Source organism: Ictidomys tridecemlineatus, unplaced genomic scaffold, assembly GCF_052094955.1.
Source record: "Ictidomys tridecemlineatus isolate mIctTri1 unplaced genomic scaffold, mIctTri1.hap1 Scaffold_327, whole genome shotgun sequence".
NCBI lineage: Eukaryota > Metazoa > Chordata > Mammalia > Rodentia > Sciuridae > Ictidomys > Ictidomys tridecemlineatus.
This window is the reverse complement of record NW_027522392.1, coordinates 25287-37929: the sequence shown is the minus strand read 5'-3', so window position 1 is coordinate 37929 and position 12643 is coordinate 25287.

Here is a 12643-nt window from a genome sequence, read left to right as displayed (position 1 = left end):
AGCAGAGGATGGAGACTGGAGTGCAGAAGGACTGTTACAGAAAGCAGAGGTTGGCAATTGGTGAGCAGAAGGACCATTACAAAGAAAAAAGGTTGGAGACTGTGATACAAAAGGACTGTTACAGAGAGCAGAGTTTGGAGAATGGGTAGAAGAAGCATCGTTGCAGAGAGCAGATTTTGAGACTGGGTTGAAGAAGTTCCATTACAGAGAGCAGAGGTTGGAGACTGAGGTATAGAAGAACTTTTACAGGGAGCAGCAGTTGGAGACTGGGGTGCATATGGATTCTTACAAAGAGCAGAGGATGTACACTGGGGTGCAGAAGGAGTGTTACAGAGAGCAAAGCTTGGAGATTGTGGTGCAGAAGAACTGTAGAGAGAGCCGAGGTTGGAGACTGGGGTGCAGAAGGATTGTTACAGAGAGCAGAGTTTTGAGACTCTGGTGCAGAAGGACTGTTACAGAGAGCAGAGATTCGAGACTGGGGTGAAGAAGAACTGTTACAGAGAGCAGAGTCTGGAGACTGGGGTGCAGAAGACCTTTTTCAGAGAGAAGATGTTGGAGACTGAGTTGCAGAAGGACTGTTATAGAGAGCAGAGGTTAGAGACTGAGGTACAGAAGGACTGTTACAGAGAGCAGAGTCTGGAGACTGAGGTGTAGAAGGACTTTTACAGAGAGCAGAGTTTGGAGACTCAAGTGCAGAAGGACTGTTACAGAAAGTGGAGGTTGGAAATTGGGGTGTAGAAGGACCATTACAGAGAGAAGAGGTTGGAGACTCCGGTACAGAATGACTGTTAGAGAGAGCAGATCTCGGAGACTGGAGAGCAAAAGGACTGTTGCAGAGGACAGAAGTTGGAGACTGTGGTGGAGAAGAAATGTTACAGAGAGCAGAGTTTGGAAACAGGAGTGCAGAAGGATCTTACATATAGCAGAGGTTGGAGACTATGGTGCACAAGGACTGTTTCAGAGAGCAGACGTTGGAGACTCGGGTCCAGAAGGATCCTTGCAGAGAGCAGAGTTTGGAGACTGTCGTGCAGAAAGACTGTGGCAGAGAGCAGATGTTTGAGACTGGGGTGCAGAAGGACTCTTGCAGAGAGCAGATTTTAGAGACTGGGGTGTAGAAGGACTGTTACAATGAACAAAGTTTGGAGACTGAGGTGCAGAAGGACTGTCACAGAGTGCAGAGTTTGAAGACTGGTTTGCAGAAGGACTGTTACAAAAAGCAGAGGTTGGAGACTCGGTTGCAGATGGGTCTTACAGAGAGCAGAGGTAGGAGACTAAGGTGCTGAAGGACTTTTACAGAGACCAGAGTTTGGAGACTGGGTTGGAGAAGGATCCTACAGAGAGCAGGGTTTGGAGAATGCGGTGCAGAAGGACTGTTGTAGAGATCAGACGTTGGAGACGTGGGTGCAGTAGGATCATTTCAGAGAGCTGAGGTTGGAGACTGGGGTGCAAAAGGATCGTTGCAGAGAGCAGAGGTTGGAGACTGGGGTGCAGAAGGCCTGCTATAGAGAGCAGAGTTTGGAGACTGGTGTGCAGAAGGCCTGTTACAAAGAGCAGAGGTTGGAGACTGGGGTGCAGAAAGACTGTGATAGAGAGCAGAGTTTGGAGACTGGGTTAGTCAAAGATCTTACAGAGAGCAGATTTTTGAGACTCAGGTGCAGAAGGACTGTTACAGAGAGCAGAGGTTGGATACTGAGGTGTGGAAGTACAGTTACAGAGAGCAGAGTTAGGAGACTGTGGTGCAGATCATTCGTTGCAGACAGCAGAGTTTTCAGACTCAGGTGAAGAAGGACTGTTTTAGAGAGCAGTGGTTGGAGACTGGAGATTAAAAACCTGTTACAGAGAGCAAAGTTTGGAGACTCAGGTGCAGAAGGACTGTTACAGGCATCACAGTTTGGAAATTGGGGTGCAGAAGCACCGTTAAAGACAGTAGAAGTTGGATACTTTGGTATAGGACTGTTACCGAGAGCAGAGGTTTGAGACTGGGGTGCAGAAGGACTTTTACAGAGAGCAGAGGTTGGAGACTGAGGTGTAGAAGGACTGTTACAGAGCGCAGAGTTTTGAGACTGAGGTGCATAAGGACTGTCACAGAAAGCAGAGTTTGGAAATTGGGGTGTAGAAGGACCTTTATAGAGAGAAGTGTTTGAAGTCTGGGTTGCAGAAGTTCCATTACAGAGAGCAGAGGTTGGAGACTGAGGTACAGAAGAACTTTTACAGAGAGCAGCGGTTGGAGACTGGGGTGCATATGGATTCTTACAGAGAGCAGAGGATGTTCACTGGGGTGCAGAAGGAGTGTTACAGAGAGCAGAGCTTGGAGATTGTGGTGCAGAAGAACTTTACAGAGAGCCGAGGTTGGAGACTGGGGTGCAGAAATATTGTTACAGAGAGCAGAGTTTGGAGACTCTGGTGCAGAAGGTCTTTTACAGAGAGCAGAGGTTCGAGAATTGGGTGCAGAAGAACTGTTACAGAGAGCAGAGTCTGGAGACTTGGGTGCAGCAGGCCTGTTACAGAGAGCAGACGTTGGAGACTGAGTTGCAGAAGGACTGTTATAGAGAGCACAGTTTGGAGAATGAGGTAGAGAAGGATTGGTACAGAGAGCAGAGTTTGGAGACTGAGGTGCAGAAGGACTGTTACAGAGAGCAGATGTTGGAGACTGGGGTGCAGAATAATCGTTGCAGAGAGCAGAGGTGGAAACTGAGTTCCAGAATGTTTGTTGCAGAGAGCAGAGGTTGGAGACTGAGGTGCAGAAGGATCTGTACAGAGAGCAGAGGTTAGAGACTGGGGCAGAAAGACAATTACGGAGGCAACAGGTTGGAGACTTGGGTGCAGAAGGATCTCTGCAGATAGCAGAGGTTAGAGACTCAGGTCCAGAAAGATCGTTACAGAGAGCAGAGTTTTAGACTGGGGTGCAGAATGACAGTTACAGAGAGCACAGTTCAGAGACCTGTGTGTAGAAGAAATTTTGCAGAGAGCAGAGGTTGTTGATTGGGGTGCAGAAGGACTGTTGCAGAGAGCAGAGGTTGAAGACTGGGGTGCAGAAGGATCGTTACAAACAGCAGACTTTCGAGACTGCAGTACATAAAGACTGTTACAAAGAGCACAAATTTTAGAACGAGTTCAGAAGGACTGTTGCAGAAAACAGAGTTTGGAGACTGAGGTGCAGAAGAATCTTACAGAGAGTAGATTTTGGAGACTGGGTTGCAGGAGTACTGTTGCAGATAGCAGAGGTTCGATACAGGGGTGCAGAAGAACTGTTACAGAGACCAGAGTTTGGAGACTGCGGTGAAGAAGTATCTTACAGAGCGTAGATATTTTAGACCTGGGTGCAGAAGGACTGTTGTAGAGAGCAGAGTTTGGAGACTTGCATGCACAAAGACTGTTACAGAGAGCAGAGGTTGACGACTGTTGTGCAGAAGGATCTTACAGAGAGTAGAGGTTGGAGACTGGGGTGCAGAAGGACTGTTTCAGAGAGCAGAGGTTGGAGACTGGGGTGCAGAAAGACTGTTACAGATAGCACAGTTTCGAGACTGGGTTGCAGAAGGTCTTACAGAGAGCATTTTGCAGACAGAGGTGCATAAGGATTGTTACAAGAGCAGAGGTTTAAGACTGGGATGCAGAAGGATTGTTGCAGAGAGCAGCGTTTTCAGTCTGAGGTGCAGAAGGACTGTTTCAGAGAGCAGATGTTCGATCCTGGAGTGCAGAATGACTGTTACAGAGAGCAGAGTATAGAGACTGGGGTGCAGAAGGATCGTTGCAGAAAGCATAGGTTTGAGACTTGGGTGCAGAAGGCCTGTTAAACAGAGCAGAGTTTGGAGACTTGGGTGCAGAAAAACTTTCACAGAAAGCAGAGTTTGGAGAATGGGTTGCAGAAGGATCTCACAGAGAGCAGAGTTTGGAGACTGAGGTGCAGAAGGACTTTTACAGAGAGTAGAGTTTGGAGATTGAGGAGCAGAAGGAACTTTGTAGAGTGCAGAGGTTGGAGATTGATGTCCAGACGAATTGTTACAGAGATCAGAGGGTGGAAACTGGAGTGCAGAAGGAGTGTTAAAGAGAACAGAGTTTGGAGATTGGTGTGCAGAAGAACTGTTACCGAGAGCAGACGGTGGAGACTGGGGTGCAGAGGACTGTTGCAGAGAGCAGAGTTTGGAAAATGAGGTGCAGAAGAACTGTTACAGAGAGAAGAGTTAGGAGACTGGGCTGCAGAAGGACTAATACAGAAAGTAGAGGTTGGAAACTGGGGTGTAGAAGGACCTTTACAGAGAGCAGAATTTGAAGACTGCTGTACAGAAGAACTGTTACAGTGAGCAGAGGTTTTAGACTGAAGTTCTAAAGGATCCTTTCAGAGAGTAGATGTTGTAGACTGGTGTGCAGAAGGATCTTAGAGAGAGCATAGGTTGGAAGCTGAGCTGCATAAGGACTGTTACAGAGAGCAGAGTTTGAAGACTGGGGTGCAAAAGTATCTTTGCAGAGAGCAGAGTTTGGAGACTGAGGTGCAGAATGACCGTTGAGGAGACCAGAGGATGGAGACTGTGGTGGAGAACAATACTTACAGAGAGCAGATGTTGGATACTGGGGTGCAGAAGGACACTCACAGAGAGCACAGGTTGGAGACTGGGGTGTAGAAGAAATGTTGCAGAGAGTAGAGGTTAGATACTAAGGTGCAGAAGGACTGTTACAGAGAGCAGAGGTTGTAGACTGAGGTGCAGAAGGACTGTTACAGAGAGCAGAGCTTAGAGACTGGGGTACAGAAGAACTGATACATAAATCAGAGGTTGGAGACTGGGGTGCAAAAGGACTGTAGCAGAGAACAGAGTTTGGAGACTGGGGTGCAGAAGCACCGATGAAGAGAGCTGAGGTTGAAGATTTAGGTGCAGAAGATTGTTACAGAGAGCAGAGGTTGGATACTGGGGTGCATATTGACTGTTACAGAGAGAAGATTTTGGAGACTGAGGCGAAAAAGAATCTTACAGAGATAAGAGGTTGCAGACTAGGGTGCAGAAAGACTGTTGCAGAGAGTAGAGTTTGGAAACTGCGGTGCAGAAAATTGTTGCAGAGAGAAGAGTTTGGAGACTTGAGTGCAGAAGGCCTTTTACAGAGAGCAGAGTTTGGAAACTGGAGTGCAGAAGGCCTTTTACAGAGAGCAGAGGTCTAAGACTGGGGTGCAGAAGGACTGATACATATAGCATATTTGGGGGACTGGGGTAAAGAAGGATCATTTCAGGGAGCAGAGGTTTCAGACTGAGGTGCAGAAGGACTGTTACAGAGAGCATAAGTTGTAGTCTGAGGGGCAGAAGGACTATAACAGAAAGAAGAGGTTGGCAATTGGGGTGCAGAACGACCGTTACAAAGAGAAGAGGTTGGAGACTGCGGTACAGAAGGACTGTTACAGAGAGCAGAGTTTGGAGACTGGCGTGCAGAAGGACCATTGCATAGAGGAGATGTTGGAGACTGGGGTACAGAAGGATTGTTACAGAGAGAAGAGGTTGGAGACTGAGGTGCAGAAGGATCGTTACAGAGAGCAGAGTTTGGAGACTGAGGTGCAGAAGGACTTTTACAGAGAGCAGAGTTTGGAGACTAGGGTGTAGAAGGATTTTTACAGAGAGTAGAGGATGAAGACTGGGTTGCATAAGGAGTGTTACAGAAAGCAGAGTTTGGCTATTCTGGTTCTGAAGAACTGTTAAAGAGAGCAGAGTTTTGAGACTGGGGTTTAGAAGGATTGTAACAGAGTGCAGAGGTTTGATTTGGGTGCAGCAGGACTGTAACAGAGAGTAGAGCTTGAAGACTGGGGTGCAGAAGAACTGTTACAGAGTGCAGAGGTTGAATACTGCAGTGAAGAAGGCGTGTTACAGAGAGCATTGGTTGGAGACTGAGGTGCAGAAGGATCATTACAGAGAGCAGAGGTTGGATATTGAGGTGCAGAAGGACTGTTACAGAGAGCAGAGGTTGGAGATTGAGTTGCAGAAAGATTTTTACAGAGAGCAGAGGTTAGAGACTGAGGTGCAGAAGAACTGTTACAGAGAGCCAAGTTTGAAGACTGGGGTGCAGAAGTATCCTTGCAGAAGGATTGTTACAGAGAGCAGAAGAAGGCCTGTTACAGAAAGCAGAGTTTGGAGACTTAGGTAATGAAGGATCGTTTCAGAGAGCAGATGTTGCCGACTAAGTTGCAGAAGGACTTTTACTAAGAGGAGAGGTTGGAGACTGGGGTGCAGAAGAATTTTTACAGAGAGCATACGATGGAGACTGGGGACCAGAAGGAGTGTTACAGAGAGCAGAGTTTGGAGATTGGGTTGCAGAAGAACTATTACAGAGAAAAGCTGTTTGAGACTGGGGTGCAGAAGGCCTGTAACAGAGAGCAGAAGTTGGAGACTGGGGTGCAGAAAGACTGTTGCAGAGAGCAGAGGTTGAAGACTGGGTTGCAAAAGGACTGTTTCAGAGAGCAGAGTTTGGAGACTGCAGTACAGAAGGACTGTTACATAGAGTAAATCTTGGAGATTGGGGTGCAGAAGGAATGTCACAGAGAACAAAGTTTAGAAACTGGGGTGCAGAAGGATCTTATAGAGACAAGAAGTTGGAGACTGGGGTGCAGAAGGACTGTTAAAGAGAGCAGACGTTGGAGACTGTGGTGCAGCAGGATCGTTGCAGAGAGTAGAGGTTGGAGACTTGCTTGTAGAAGGACTGTTGCAGAGAGCAGATATTAGAGACTGGGGTGTAGAAAGACTGTTGCAGAGAGCAGAAGTTGGAGACTGAGGTGTAGAAGGACTGTTAAGAGAGCAGACGTTGGAGACTGGGGTGCAAAAGGACCGTTACAGAGACCAGAGTTTGGAGAGTGCAATACAGAAGGACTGTTACCGAGAGCAGAGTTTAAAGACAGGGGTGCAGAACGACTATTGCAGAGAAAAGTGTTTGGAGACTGGGGTGCAGAAGAAATGTTGCAGAGAGCAGAGATTGGAGACTGAGGTTCAGAAGGACTGTTTCACATAGCAGACGTTGGAAACTGTGGTGAAAAATTATGATACAGAAAGCAGAGGTGGGAGACTGATGTGCAGAAGAATTGTTACAGAGAACAGAGGTTGGAGACTGGTGTGCAGAAGGACTGTTACAAAGAGCAGAGGTTGAAGACTGGGTGCAGAAGGGCTGTTACAGAGAGTTTGGACACTGGGTTGCACAAGGATATTATGTAGAGCAGAGTTTGGAGTCTGAGGTGCAGAAGGATTGTTACAGAGAGCAGAGGTTGGTGACTAAAATGCAGTAGAATCATTGCCGAGAGCAGAGTTTGGAGACTGGTGTGCAGAAGGACTCTTACATAGAACAGAGATTGGAGTCTGGGGTGCAGAAGGACTGATACAGAGAGCAGAGGTTGAAGACTTGGGTTCAGAATGAACATTAAAGAGAGAAGAGGATTGAGACTGCAGTAGAGAAGGACTGTTACAGAGAGCAGAGTTTGGAGAGTAGGGTACAGAAGGACTTTTCCAGAGAGAAGAGTTTGAAGACTTAGGTGCAGAAGGACTGTAAATGAGAGCAGAGTTTGGAGACTGTGGTGCTGAAGGACTGATACAGCAAGCAGAGGTTGGAGACTGGGGTGCAGAAGGATCTTACAGAGAGCAGAAGTTAGAGACTGCGGTACAGAAGGACTGTTACAGAGATCAGAGGTTGGAGACTTGGGTGGAGAAGGACTTCTTCAGAGAGTAGATGTTGGAGACTGGGGTGCAAAAGAACTGTTGCTGAGAGCTGAAGTTGGAGACTGGGGTGCAGAAGAATTTTTGCAGAAAGTAGAGGTTGGATATGACATGCTGAAGGACTCTTGCAGACAACAGAGGTTGGAGAATGGGGTGCAGAAGGAACGTTGCAGAGAGCAGATGTTGGAGACTGAGGTGAAGAAGGATTGTTACAGAGAGCAGAGGTTGGAGACTGAGGTGAAGAAGGACTGTGACAAAGATCAGAGTTTGGAGACTGGGGTGAAGAAGGATCTTTCAGAGAGCAGAGGTTGGAGACTGGGCTGCAGACGACCTGTTGCACAGAGAATAAGTTGGAGACTGGGGTAGAGAAGGACTGTTATAGAGAGAAGATATTTGAGACTGAGATGCAGTAGGACTGTTACAAGAGCAGAGGTTGGAGACTGGGGTGCAGAAGGACTGATACAGAAAGCAGAGGTTGGAGCCTTGGGTCCAGAATGAACCTTAACGTGAGCAGAGGTTGGAGACTGCAGTATAGAAGGACTGTTACAGAGAACAGGGGTTGGAGACTAGGGTACAGAAGGTCTGTTGCAGAGAGCAGAGTTTGGAGACTGAGGTGCAGAAGGACTGTAACAGAGAGCAGAGTTTGGAGACTGTGGTGCTGAAGGACTGATACAGAATTCAGAGGTTGGAGACTGGGGTGCAGAAGGACCATTACATAGAGCAGAGCTTGGAGACTGTGGTACAGAAAGACTGTTACAGAGAGCAGAGGTTGGAGACTGGGGAGTAGAAGGACTGATGCAGAGAACAGATGTTGGAGACTGGGTTGCAGCAGGACCTTTGAAGAAAGCAGAGGATGGAGACTGGGCTGGAGAAGGAATTTCACAGAGAGCAGAGTTTGGAAACTGGGGTGCAGAAAGAGTGTTAAGGAGAGGAGACGTTGGACACTGGGGTGCAGAAAGATTGTTGCAGAGAGCAGCTGTTGGAGACTGGGGTGCATAAGGATCGTTGCAGAGAGCAGAGGTTGGAACTGGGGTGCAGAAAGACGGTTGCAGAGAGCAGAGGTTGGAAACTTAAGTGCAGAAAAACAGTTACAGAGAGCAGATGTTGGAGACAGTGGTGCAGAAAGATCGTTTAAGAGAGCAGAAGTTGGAAACTGAGTTGCAGAGGAATCGTTGCAGAGAGTAAATGTGGAGAGTGTGGTGCAGAAGGATTGTTACAGAGAGAAGATGTGGGAGACTGTGGTGCAGAATGACTGTTACAGAGAGAACAGGTCGGAGACTGTGGTGCAGAAGGAATGTTGCAGAAAGCAGAGGTTGGAGACTGGGGTGCAGAAGGACTGTTACAGAGAGCACAGGTCGGGGACTGTGGTGCAGAAGAAATGTTGCCGAAAGCAGAGGTTGGAGACTGGGGTGCTCAAGGACTGTTACACAGAGCAGACGTTGAAGACTGGGGTGAAGTATTATGATACAGAAAGCAGAGTTGGCAGACTGGGGTGCAGAAAGACCATTACAGAGAGCAGAGATTACAGACTGGCGTGCAGAAGGACTGTTTCAGAGAACAGAATTTACAGAGCAGAGGTTGGAGACAGGTGTGCAGAAGGATCTTACAGATAGCATAGGTTTGAGACTGGGGTGCAGGAGGACTGGTGCAGAGACTAGAGGTTGGAGACTGGGGTGCAGAAGAATAGTTGAAGAGAGAAGAGTTTGGAGACTGGGGTCAAAAGGCCTGTTATAGACAGCATAGGTTGGAGATTGGGGTGCAGAAGGCCTGTTACAGAGAGCAGTGATTGGAGACTGGGTTGCAAAAGGATCTTACAGAGACAAAAGTTTGGAGACTGAGGTACAGAAGGATCATACAGAGAGAATAGGTTTGCGACTGAGATGCAGAAGGATCGTTCCAGAGAGAAGAGGTTTCAGAAAAAGGTGCAGAAGGACTGTTACTGAGAGCAGAGGTTGGAGACTGGGGTGCAGAAAGACTGATATAGAAAGCAGAGGTTGGTGACTGTGGTGCAGAAGGACTGTTGCATAGAGCAGAGGTTAGAGACTGGGGTGCAGAAGGACTGTTGCAGAGAGCAGATGTTGGAGACTGGGGTGCAGAAGGACTGTTGCAGAGAGCAGAGAATAGAGACTGGGGTGTAGAAGGACTATTGCAGAGAGCAGAGATTGCAGACTGAGGTGTAGAAGGACTGTTACAGAGAGCAGAGTGTTGAGAATGTGGTGCAAAAGGACTGATAAGGAAAGCAGTGGTTGGAGACTGGGGTGCAGAAGGACCCTTACAGAGAACAGAGGTTGGAGACTGCGGTACAGAAGGAATGTTACAGAGCGCAGAGGTTGGAGACTGGGGTGCAGAATAACTGTTGTAGAGAACAGAGGTTCGAGGCTGGGGTGCAGAAGGACCATTGCAGAAAGCAGAGGTTGGATAATGGGTTTCAGAAGGATCTTACAGAGAACAGAGTTTGGACACTGAGGTGTAGAAGGACTTTTGAACAGAGCAGAGTTTAGAGATTAGCATGCAGAAGGACTGTTGCAGAGAGCAGAAATTTTAGTCTGAGTTGCAGAAGGACTGTTACAGAAAGCAGAGTTTAGAGACCAGGGTGCAGAAGGACTGGTACAGAAACAGAGTTTGGAGACTGGGGTCCCGAAGGACCATTACAGAGAGCAGAGTTTGGAAACTGCAATACAGAAGGACTGTAACAGAGCAGAGGGTGGAGACTGGGATGCCGAAGGACTGTTGCAGAGAGAATACGTTGGAGACTGAGGTGAAGAAGGACTGTTACAGAGAGCAGAGGTTGGAGACTTGAGAGCAGAAGGACTGATAGAGAAAGTAGAGGTTGGAAAGTGGGGTGAAGAAGGACCGTTACAGAGAGAAGAGTTTGGAAACTTCAGTACAGAAGGACTGTTACAGAGAGCAGAGGATGGAGACTGGGGTGGAGGAGGACTGCTGCAGAGAGCAGATGTTGGAGACTGGGGTGCAGAAAGACTGCTGCAGAAATACTGTTATAGAGAGCAGAGTTTGGAGACTGGGTTGCTGAAGGATCTTACAGAGAGCGGTGGTTTGAAACTGGGGTGCAGAAAAATCGTGCAGAGAGCAGAGGTTTCAGACTGAGGTCAAGAAGGACTGTTACAAAGAGCAGACGTTGGAGACTGAGGTGTAGAAGGACTGTTACACAGAGAAGAGTTTGGAGACTTAGGTGCAGAAGGACTGTTACAGGAAGCAGAGTTTGGAAATTGGGGTGCAGAAGGACTATTACCGAGAGAAGAGGATGGAGACTGGGGTGAAGAAAGATTCTTACATAGAGCACAGGTTGGAGATGAGGTGCACAGAGATAGATACAGAGAACAGAGGTTAGAGACTTGGGTTCAGACAGACTGATACAGAGAGCAGTGGTTGGAGACTGGGGTGTGGAAAGACCCTTACAAAAAGCACATGTTGGAGACTGTGGTACAGAATGACTGTTACAGAGAGCAGATCTTGGAGTCTGGGGAGCAGAAGTACTGTTTCAGAGGACAGAGGTTGGAGACTGGGGTGGAGAAATAATGTTACAAAGAGCAGAGTCTGGAAGCTGGAGTGCAGAAGGATATTACAGAGAGCAGAGGTTGGAGACTGTGGTGCAGAAGGACTGTTGCAGAGAGCAGACGTTGGAGACTGGGGTCCAGAAGGATCATTGCAGAGAACAGAGTTTGGAGACTGGGGTGCAGAAGGACTGTTACATGGAGCAGAGTTTGAAGACTGAGGTGCAGAAGGACTGTTACAGAGAGCATAGTTTGATGACTGGGGTGAAAAAGGACAGTTACAGAGAGCAGAGGTTGGAGACTGGGGTTCAGATGGATATTATAGAGAGCAGAGTTTGGAGACAGGGGTGCAAAGGACTGTTGCAGAGAGCAGATGTTGGAGACTGGGGTGGCGAAGAATTGTTGCAGAGAATAGAGGTTAGAGACTGGGGTGCAGAAGTCCTATAACAAAGAGCAAAGTTTAAAGAGCAGAGTTTAAAGACTGTTGTGCAGAAAGACTGTTACAGAGTGCAGAGTTTAAAGACTGGGCTGCAGAAGGGTCTTACAGAGAGCAGAGTTTGGAGACTGAGGTGTAGAAGGACAGTTACAGAGAGCAGAGGTAGGAGACTGGGGTGCATAAGGGTCGTTGCAGAGAGCAGATGTTGGTAACTAGGGTTCAGAAAGACTGTTGTAGAGAGCAGAGGTTGGAGACTGGGGTGCAGAGGACTGTTTCAGATTGCAGAGGTTGGAGACTGAGGTGTGGAAGGCCTGTAACAGAGAGCAGAGTTTAGAGTCTTAGATGCAGAAGGACTGTTACAGAGAGCACAGGTTGGATACAGGGGTGCAGAAGGTTCTTACAGAGAGCAGAATTTGGAGGCTGAGGAGCAGAAGCACTGTTGCAGAGATCAGAGGTTGGAGATTGGGGTGCCCTAGGATCATTGCAAAGAGGAAGGTTGGAGACAGGGGTGCAGAAGGATTGTTGCAGAGAGCAGATTTTGGTAACTGGTGTGCCGAGGCCTGCTACAGAGAGTAGAGTTTGGAGACTGGCGTGCAGAAGGCCTGTTACAGAGAGGAGAGGTTGGAGACTGGGGTGCAGAAAGACTGTTATAGAGAGCAGTTTTTGGAGACTGGGTTGCTGAAGGATCTTACAGAGAGCAGAGGTAGGAGACTGAGGTGCAGGTGGACTGTTATTGAGAGCAGTGGTTTGAGACTGGGGTGCAGTAGGATCGTGCAGAGAGCAGAGATTTCAGACTGAGGTGCAGAAGGACTGTTACAGAGAGCAGAGGTTGAAGACTGAGGTGTAGAAGGACTGTTACAAAAAGAAGAGTTTGGAGACTAAGGTGCAGAAGGACTGTTACAGGCAGCAGAGTTTGGAAATTGGGGTGCAGAAGGACCGTTACAGAGAGCAGAGTTTGGAGACTGCGATATAGCATTGTTACCGAGAGCAGAGGTTGAAGACTGGGGTGCAGAAAGACTCTT